The sequence below is a fragment of the Zootoca vivipara genome, chromosome 12, assembly GCF_965207765.1.
Source record: "Zootoca vivipara chromosome 12, rZooViv2.hap1.1, whole genome shotgun sequence".
Taxonomy (NCBI): Eukaryota; Metazoa; Chordata; class Lepidosauria; order Squamata; family Lacertidae; genus Zootoca; species Zootoca vivipara.
Window position 1 is genome coordinate 8,953,370 of NC_142595.1, and position 10,356 is coordinate 8,963,725.

The following is a 10,356-nucleotide window of genomic DNA, read 5'->3' on the forward strand; positions in this document are numbered from 1 at the left end:
TTCCTATTTATCTACTTGCACTTTGATGTGCTTTCAAACTGCTAGGTGGGCAGGAGCTGGGACCGAGCAACAGGAGCTCACCCCGTCACAGGGATTCGAACCGCCGACCTTCTGATCAGCAAGCCCTAGACTCTGTGGTTTAACCCACAGCGCCACCTGGGTCCCTGCAACACGCTAATACAATTACCTGGTGCTAATACAATGCATTTTTGTATGTGTGATCTTCACTAATATATGCTTGTTTATACACACTTTACCTAGCATTTGGTAATATGTTAGGTAAGTGTTAGGTAAGTTTATAGCTTTAGAATTGATTTCCCTTTTCAAAATAGTTTTTTTAAAAATTGCTGCCTGTCTCTCCCTGAGTCCCTAGGAACATTACAACAGAGCGAATCTTTCTCATATTTTGTGTGTGTGTGTTTGGAATGCTATACAGTGGTACCTTGGTTCTCAAACTTAATCCGTTCCGAAAGTCAACCCCTAAAGCAGCAATTTAACATGAATATTCCTACAGTAGCACCTTAAAGACCAACTAAGTTTTTATTTTGGTATGAGCTTTCGTGTGCATGCACACTTCTTCAGATACTGCTAGGTGAAGAAGAAGGTATCTGAAGAAGTGTGCATGCACACGAAAGCTCATACCAAAATAAAAACTTAGTTGGTCTTTAAGGTGCTACTGAAGGAATTTTTTTTATTTTACTTCGATCCAGACCAACACGGCTACCTACCTGTAACCATGAATATTCCTATCTAACGAGACCATGGGTCCACAAAATGAAAGCAATAATCAATGTGCTGTACTACAAACTAAATAAGACAGTATTATAGGTGATAAAAATTGAAATTATTTTTTTCCTTACCTGCGCTGATGATAGTCATTGCTTGGATGGGGGGCTTTTATCCATTTCTGCAGTCACACAATCGATCAATCAATCAGTAGCTGAACTGGGTTCCACAAAGTCACAAGAACAAATTAACCGAAAAAGCCTCAAAAACAAAAAAAACCGTAAAATAAATAGCAAAAAGAAAAGCTCCAAACTTAATCGGTTCCAGAAGTCCGTTCCAGAAGTCCCAGAAACAATAGCCAATCAGAAGCATCGGACATTCGGCTTCTGAAAAACGTTTGAAAACCGGAACACTTCTGGGTTTTTGGCATTTAGAACCAAGGTACCACTGTATAAGCACTGCGGTTTTCCACAGTGCCCTGCAGGGGTCAGCAGAGTCAAGTATTTCACATGCTATTTGTCCATTTCTTTACACCAGTGTTTCTCAACCAGTGTGTCTCCAGATGTTTGGGGACTACAACTCCCATCATTCCTGACCACTGGTCTTGCTAGCTAGGGATGATGGGAGTTGTAGTCCCAAAACATCTGGAGGCACACTGGTTGAGAAACACTGCTTTACACCTAAAACCAGTGGTCCCACAGTGCTGGGTTTATTCAGTTTTTCTCAGTCCATCTGTATTCATTATTTTAATGTTTCCCTAGGGGGAGAGCTCTACTTATTCTTTCCCTCTCTCTGTTGGTGTTCCTTCAGGGCTATGTGTGGAGAGCCAGTGTGGTGTAGTGGTTAAGAGGGGTAGACTCATAATCTGGTGAACTGGGTTCGCTTCCCTGCTCCTCCACATGCAGCTGCTGGGTGACCTTGGGCCAGTCACACTTCTCTGGAGTCTCTCAGCCCCACTCACCTCACAGAGTGTTTGTTATGGGGGAGGAAGGGAAAGGAGAATGTTAGGCGCTTTGAGACTCCTTAAGAGGAGTGAAAGGCGGGATATCAAGTCCAAACTCCTCCTCCTCCTCCTCCTCCTCCTCCTCCTCCTCCTCCTCCTCCTCCTCCTCCTCCTCCTCCTCCTCCTCCTCCTCCTCCTCCTCCTCCTCCTCCTCCTCCTCTTCTTCTTCTTCTTCTTCTTCTTCTTCTTCTTCTTCTTCTTCTTCTTCTTCCACATACTGTGCATCAGGAAGATTTTGGGTATCAAATGGCAGGACAGAATTCAAACAAAGATGTGGTCTCTCAAGTCCACATTCCCAGCATGTTTGCACTCTTGTCTCAGCGACGTCAACGCTGGCTTGGTCATGCCCACAGAATGGACCTCCAAGGACGTGCTCTGTGGGGAGCTGGCTTCCAGCACCAGGCCAGCTGGCAGACCCGGAAGTAAGTGTTCCAGTTTTCAAACGTTTTTCGGAAGCTGAAAAACGCAAGTTGCAAGGTGGTTTTTGAGATGGTGCGGATAAGCAATCCTTCACTGCTCTTTACTCATCCTTCCCTACTGGTGTCCATGCCCCGAATTAACAAGGGTTGTTCATAGAGGGTGCTTTCAGATTGTGACTATTTTCAAGTGTCATTCAATCACATGCCAGCAAAATGAGGGTGTGCAATTAGAGTTGATTATAGTATTGTGTGACAAACCCACTTCCTCCAGAGTCCGGATTTCGTACACCATGGGAAGTGCAGAGGAAAGTGTGGAGATAACACTTGCTTTGATGCAACAACATCTCACCTCCCTGCAAACAGATGCTGTGTTGATGGCCATCGTAGTCTAATCTCCTTGCCAACAAATCAGGATGGAAATTCGATAAACAGGTCATCTGGAAGCACCCAGAAATGCTTGTTAGGAGCTGAAAAAATGGAACAGTGCAAAGCATCTTACTTCTGAATAAACAAGCATAGGATGTGGCTTGATAAACTGCACTAACCGGTTTCCGGTTTCCAGTGGTAAGAAATGGCTGACTCCCACACTAGCGGACCTCAGCCGTGCCAGTAATTCAGGGTTGATATTAGCCCTGGCAGACTCCCCAGGGTGGGGGAGAACTGTCTCATAGACCTGCAGACCATCTGAGATTGCCAGCTTGCATCAAGGTGCATGCGGCAGGACGCTGGGTCCCAGAGCACAACACGGCTGGCACTCTCCGAAGTCACTCTCATAGCAGGAAATATCTGTTTGATAAAATAATTAGATTTGGACAATAAACAGACATAGTCTGGACCGAAGAAGACTGAGAAAAAACCTGCAGAACTGCACAGTCCCTGGTGTTTAAGCTCGGACTTCAAAGAGATTCTCATCATGGTATTTGGATTACGGAGGCGATTGATACGTTCTTTTCTTCTTCTTCTCAATACCTACAATTGTTTTTCTATGCCAAGCCTTATTTAGAACCCCCACCTTTTTTTGAAAAGTACAGATGAACTTCTATTTATAATTAAGTATTCAATTGTGCAGCTTTACTTAGACTTGAAAGACTTGATAAAGATAAAAGAAGAAACAAGATGGCGCTTGTTAATATGACGCAGTACGGAAAAATGAAAAATCCTCCCTTTTTCGAGGGAAGTGGGAAATACTTGCTAGCTGACTTTATAATGATTTGAGACAACAATTTGGTATAACATATAGTACATCTGTTTGCAGAATTTCTTTATTATGAGTGAGAGAGAAGGCTAAATGGATGTCTAGCAAACCCCCTTCTAGGGCCCAGAGGGGGGATTGTGTGGTCTCTGGGAAAGCTGATTGGTCGCCAAATGGCTTATATCTGTGGAATACAATAAAAAAATTCCTTCCAGCAGCACCTTAACGACCAACTAAGTTTTTTATTTTGGTATGAGCTTTCGTGTGCATGCACACTTCTTCAGATACACTGAAATAGAGGTCCCCAGACGCTATATGTAGAGAAAGGGTGGGGAGGGGGTATCACTCAGAAGGGTGGTGGAAATGGGTGATTGACTGACTGATAGCTGTTGACGACTGTAAACGACTGGTCTTTAAGGTGCTGCTGGAAGGATTTTTTTTATTCTGTGGAATACGGTTCATTTATATTGCAATATTGCAAACAGTATGCTCGACAATTTAACGATGGGAAATCAGTAACAACTTAACAATGTGGAAGTTACTGCGTCATTAAATTTCAAACGACAGGCTTGGACAATAGCCCGGATTGGAATTATTTAACAACTTGGGAGTTGCTGCATCATTAAATGTCAAACGATAGACTTGGACAACAGCCCGGATTGTCAGGAAAAGCGGCACTGGCAAATAGACACTTGAAATATAAACTATACTTGATGGATGAAAAGATGTATGATTTCCGACATGATTGAGAATAGCATAGCCAGGGATGGAGAACTTTAAAGCGTTAAGATCGGAATGTGGAAAATATGAGAACAAGAAGAAGAAGGCAGGAATGAAGACACTGGAGATATACTTCAGAGGTCCAGACTATGGGAAGAACGGAAAAATTAATAATTAATAATTCGGATTGTAATTGGGTTGTTTTTTATTTTATTTTATTGTTTTTAATTGGATTATGATTATGATTTGATGGATATGTTAATTGACTGTTTTTATTGGAAAATTTAAAAAATGATTTAAAAAAGAAAGAAAGATAAACTGCACTAACCACTAATTGTTCATTGAGATAATGGTTCATTATGATAATTTTCAGTTCTTTTAAATGTCTGGAATGTAAGTTACACCTACCCAAGTGTGTGCGGGCCACGAGGAGGCAAAAAGAGGCAATTGCGTGGACAGGCGGAGTCCCCCAAACCCCAGGCGACCCCCTGAGCAGAATAATGATGCAAGACAACATGCTATGGGATTCGAATTGGCCACAACTTTATTAAGATTCAGATGTAGAGAGACCTTGGCTTAGGCATTGGGCGTTATCCTCTCCAGCCCCCAGCCGGGGTTCTGGGAGGCTTCGGGGTTATCCAAATGTATGGGGTTGGGGGTGGCTCTGGAGAACATATGTTCAAGCAGAGAGAGCCTGCCCCCTGTTCGCCACCGCCGGAAGGGGGAAGCGATGATACATATTGGCTTGGTCAACGCTTCCCCCAATACCCCGATCTTGTTGCTGCAAGGGGGTGAGGTCTCCTCCTCACACCCCTCCCTCTAGGAAAATCGCCAAAGAATTCCGCCCAAGGCCTGAAACCGCCAAGGTGTGACGTACTGCTACGGGAAAGACAAAACCTGCCAATGCGGGAAAATTCCTTTCTGGCCCTTCAACAGCGACCTTGACGTAGCAGCGCCTGTGTACCTGTGGGAAAAAAGGTTCACCTGTAAAAGAGACTTGAATGAGGGTGTGGAGGGTGGGAGAAGCTCTGGAGCCAACTGGTGCTTGGAGGTAAGATTCAAATTCTATTGTGTGAGCTGGAAAGTCCCTCCCCTTACCTGGCCATCCTCTGGCAACACCTCCCCAGGCGGGATTGGACGCTAAGCTGGGGTAGGTGGAGACCCCTGGCATCCTACCCGGGAAGCAAAGGTCGCCCCCTCATTTGATGTGTGGAGCGGTCATTAGAGAAACAGATTGTGTTTTTAAGCTGACAAGAATCTGGCAGGAAATAGCTTGAGGTTGTTGCAAGGGTTTGTTGGTTTTTTTGGGGGGAGACCCAGGGCCGGCGCGTCCATTAAGGCGAACTAGGCAGTTGCCTAGGGCGCCAAAATGGAGAGGCGTTGGCCAGCCTGCCGGGGGGGGGGGAGGAAGCCTGCTCTTGCGAGAGGCGGTGGCGGGATGAGTGCCCCGAAAGGAGCGCTTTCGGGGCGCTGATCCTGTCATCACCTCTCGCAGGGAGGGGCGGCCACGTCTCCCTTCTCCCTGGCTCACTGTGGGGTGGGGGGGAGGGAAAGCGGCCCAGATGGAGCCCTCCCTCGCCACTCTGCCCAAAGCAAGCGGGCAGCGAGGGAGGGCTCCATCTGGGCCACTTTCCCTGCCCCCGCCCTACAGTGAGCCAGGGAGAAGGGAGACATGGCCGCCCCTGCAAGATGTGGCGACAGGATCAGCACCCTGAAAGCGCTCCTTTCGGCGCACTCATTCCCCCGCCTCTCTCAAGAGCAGGCTCCCCCCCTTTTCTCTCTCTTGCTTCTCTCTTGCTTCTCTCTCTCTCTCTCTCTCTCTCTCTCTCTCTCTCTCTCTCTCTCTCTCTCTCTCTCTCTCTCTCTTTCTCTTACCCACCCCTTCCTTCCTTCCTTCTCTCTCTTCCCTCCCTCCCTCTCTCACACTATTTCCCTCTCACCCCTCCTCCCTCCCTCCCGCCCTTACACACACACACTCTCTATTTCCCTCTCACCCCCTGTGGGCCGCCAGAAGGTGATCTCGCCTAGGGCGCAAAAACCCCTAGCACCGGCCCTGGGGAGACCGAGGCTGTCTACTCACCCTATACCTTTAACAGCACTTTGAAGCATGTTCTTTCCCTCAAAGAATTCTGGGAACTGTAGTTTATTTAGGGTTGATGGGAAATTGTAACTCTGTGAAGGGTAAACTACAGTGCCCAGAATTCTCTGGGAAATAAGAATGTGTTTCAAATGTGCTTTACAGCTACTGTATAGCGTGCACATAGCCGAGGCTGCTTTCAAACTAGCACAACCTGTTTGCCATCTGCTTTACCTATATATTTATAAATAAATAGCTGTTGCTGAAAACAAAACCCAAATGAATCACCACAAGTACATTTCTCCTCACCAAGAAACTGACGCTCTAAACCTGCCCTGGAAATTCAGGGAAATGGGAAGCCTAAAACAAGGCTATGCCTTTGCTCTGCTCTCAATGGGTTATTTGGGAACGTATTTCCAGTTTCCAGCTCATTGCCCTTTAGCATAATGCAGTTAATTATGGGAAAAAACTGGTTCGAAGGATGAATAATGCAGTTGGCTGATAAGCACTGAATTCTAAATCCTCAAAGGCTTTCTGGTTGCTGTTTTTAAAATGCCAATTTGCAGTGCCGAGTTCATGCCAGCTGTGTGGCCCTGCCTCTCGTAATTATTAGTAACGATTTTGCCTTGCATCCACGGGATGTAATAATTCTGACTGCTCTGGCCCATTTTTCCGGGTAGCGTGTTTTCACAGAGTCAGCTGCATTTACTTTATGGTGACACACCTCATGACGCGATTGCAAGTGTAGTGGAAAAGTGGCAGTGGGTGTGTGGCGTGGGTGGGGCTTTCTCACATTTCAAGTTCTTAATGGTGCTGCTTCAAACACCCAAAAGTTGCACACACCCCATTCACAACAAAGCTGAAGCTCAGAAAAGCAGGCATCTTCTGGCTATCAGAATTGATGAAAAGTGGCAGGGGAACTCATTCTCTCACCTGAACCACCCCTTGCACTTTTTGGGGAAGAAAACAATTAATTGGGCAAGGCTTTCCTGTGAAATAGGGACCCAAGTGGCGCTGTGGTTAAACCACTGAGCCTAGGGCTTGCTGATCAGAAGGTCGGCAGTTCAGATCCCTGTGACGGGGTGAGCTCCCGTTGCTCGGTCCCAGCTCCTGCCAACCTAGCAGTTCAAAAGCACGTCAAAGTGCAAGTAGATAAACAGATACAGCTCCAGCGGGAAGGTAAACAGCGCTGCTCTGGTTTTGCGGCTTAGTCATGCTGGCCACTTGACCCGGAAAAACTGTCTGCGGACAAACATCGGCTCCCTCGGCCAGTAAAGCGAGATGAGCGCCGCAACTCCAGAGTCATTCGAGACTGGACTTAACTGCCAGGGGTCCTTTACCTCCCCCTCCCCCCCGGTGAAATAGCATTTTTGCTTTTTTTAAAAAAGTCTCCCTCTTTCCTTTCATTATAGCTTTAGCCTGATCACATGATGTATTGGAGGTCTATGGAGATAAGTCACTGCACAACCTTTAGAAGACATCTGAAGGCAGCCCTGTATAGGGGAGTTTTATAATGCTTAATGTTTTATTATGTTTTTACATATGTTGGAAGCTGCCCAGAGTGGCTTGGGCAACCCAGTCAGATGTGCAGGGTATAAATAAGAAGTGTTGGAGGGTATGCTTCTACGCCCTTCTTGAAACTGTGTAAGGATGAAAAACGCATGAGAACTACCGGTAAATTGTATGTTTTTCAATGTATATATCACACACAAACGTTTGCTATTTAGGGAACCAGGATTAGGCATGGCTCCCAAATGAGCAAAGTTTCATAGCAAACACAGGGTTTGCCACAAATTAATGCATGTGGCCACGTGACCCGGAAGCTGTCTGCGGAGAAAACGCCGGCTCCCTTGGCCTATAGAGCGAGATGAGCACCGCAACCCCAGTGTCGTCCGCGACTGGACCTAATGGTCAGGGGTACCTTTACCTTTACCCTAATGCGTGTGAAAAACGTCTTCTGGGGGTGGAGAAGTACATTTTAGGCACTGGAATGTCTTCACTCCGAAGGTTTGCTCGGAGTGCTTAACCTTTACAGGTATGGGGGATTAAAATATTTTCACTCATCCTACTCTTACAGTAGTAACTGGATATTTCATTTCACAGTGGGAGGAGAATGAGCCTGTTGCTGAAAATCCTGTCCTGCTTCTTCAAGAAACACAATAGTGTTGCTGCATTCTGGTTGCTTCTCTTGTTAGGAAATACTGATTGTTAAGAACAGGTTTTTACAGCTGAAAGAAATGCCACAGCCTAATCTCTTCTTTCCTTCAAACTCACTTTTAAGGAAGCTGGCGTATTCTAGCAAGTAATATCTGTGGTGCAGAGGCTTACAATACAATTCTGCTCGTGAGCTAAGGTTGCTTGATAAAGCCAGTATTTCTACTCTACCTACTTTGGAATAACTCTAAGGTACAGTAGATAAATGGGTACCGCTCTGGTGGGAAGGTAAACGGCGTTTCCATGTGCTGCTCTGGTTTTGCCAGAAGCGGCTTAGCCACGCTGGCCACATGACCCGGAAAACCTGCCTGCGGACAAACGCTGGCTCCCTCGGCCAGTAAAGCGAGATGAGCGCCGCAGCCCCAGAGTCGTCTGCGACTGGACTGACTGTCAGGGGTCCTTTACCTTTACCTTTTTACCATGGTGTAAGGAAATAATGATGCAATTCAGGTGGCATAACTCTTTAAACCAGTGTACCTGTCCTAAACCAACAAAAGGAAAAAACTGGGCCGTTCTAAGATGTGTTGTGGGGTAGGATTAGCAGGTACCCTGCTTAATCTGTACCCTACACTCTTGGTTCCCCAAATAATGCAACGGAGCAAGTACATAAGACCAGAACTGGCTTTCCTAGATGGACCAATGCAGTTTTTCAGGGGAGTGGACTAGATGACAGACCCACAACACTTTACAAAGATGTCTGTGAACGTGACATGTACATTAACCCCGCCATATGGGAATCCCTTGCAGAAGACCACAGTGCCTGGAGACAGATAGTCAGGTTAGGCATCCATAGCAGTGACCAGAGGAGGAATCACAGCTGGGAGGAAGGCAGACAGAAGAAATGGCATGGTCCGTCTGCAGCAGCACAGCTAGATGCCTTAATCTGCCCCAGCTGCAACAAAACATGTCTCTCCCATATCGGTCTCTACAGCCACAGCTGACGCTGCAACCTGACTTCCTTCCAAAAGATACACTACTCCAGCCAAGAACTGGAAGTCTCATGAAATACCAACAGTCGATGATTGGCAGATGAAGATGATGGAGTATATGGAACTGGCTGAGATGACCGGAAGAACCCGCAACCGGGGAGAAGAAGCGACAGAAGAAGAATGGAAAGATTTTAAATTGTATTTTAAAAAATATGCTAAAGTTATATATTAAGATCAGATTTAGGATATAAAGAAGCTGTGGAATTAGGGATTAAGTAAATTAGATAGAAGTATAATAATTTTAGAAAATGTTATTAAAAATGTATTGGAAATTGCTAAATTTTAAATTCGCAAGGAAGCGTAGTAGGTGGGAACCCGAGGAGATCCCTATATTTAATGTGAAAAGAATAGGAGATTTTTGTGATTTTCTCTGTCTTTTTTTTTTCTTTTTCTTTTCCCCCTTTATCTTTGTTCTATTTCTGTATTGTTGTCTTTTTTCATTATTGTAAATTTAATAAAAATTATATATATATATATATATATATATATATATATATATATATATACACACATACATACACACACACACACACACACACTACTCCATTACATGATGCCTTGTGTTATGTAATTGCTGTATGCCGTATGTCAGGCTTCGCAGTTTGGCAAATTGTAATGGAATTGTTATGGTCCTGGGCAGCCTTTCTCAACCTTGGTTCCCCAGATGTTCTTGAACTACGACTCCCTTATTCCCTGACCACTGGCCATGCTGACTAGGAATGATGGGAGTTGTAGTCCCGCAACGTCATGTGGCTGAGCAAGGCTGGCCTTGGTGGTTCTCAAAGGGTGTGGGCACCCCACTGCTGTGACAGAGGAGGATGGCAAATGTGGCAGGAAGATCACATATTTTGGGAATGATTCACATTCTTTTGTAGCTGCAGGGTTTGACATTTTCTGGACGTCCCATGATCATATTTTAAAGTAGCTGTGCCATACCGGGGTGCCAAGTTGAATAAAATATTTGGGAGGGGGCAGATAAGCCCCACCCTGCATAAGCAATCACATGATATGGCACA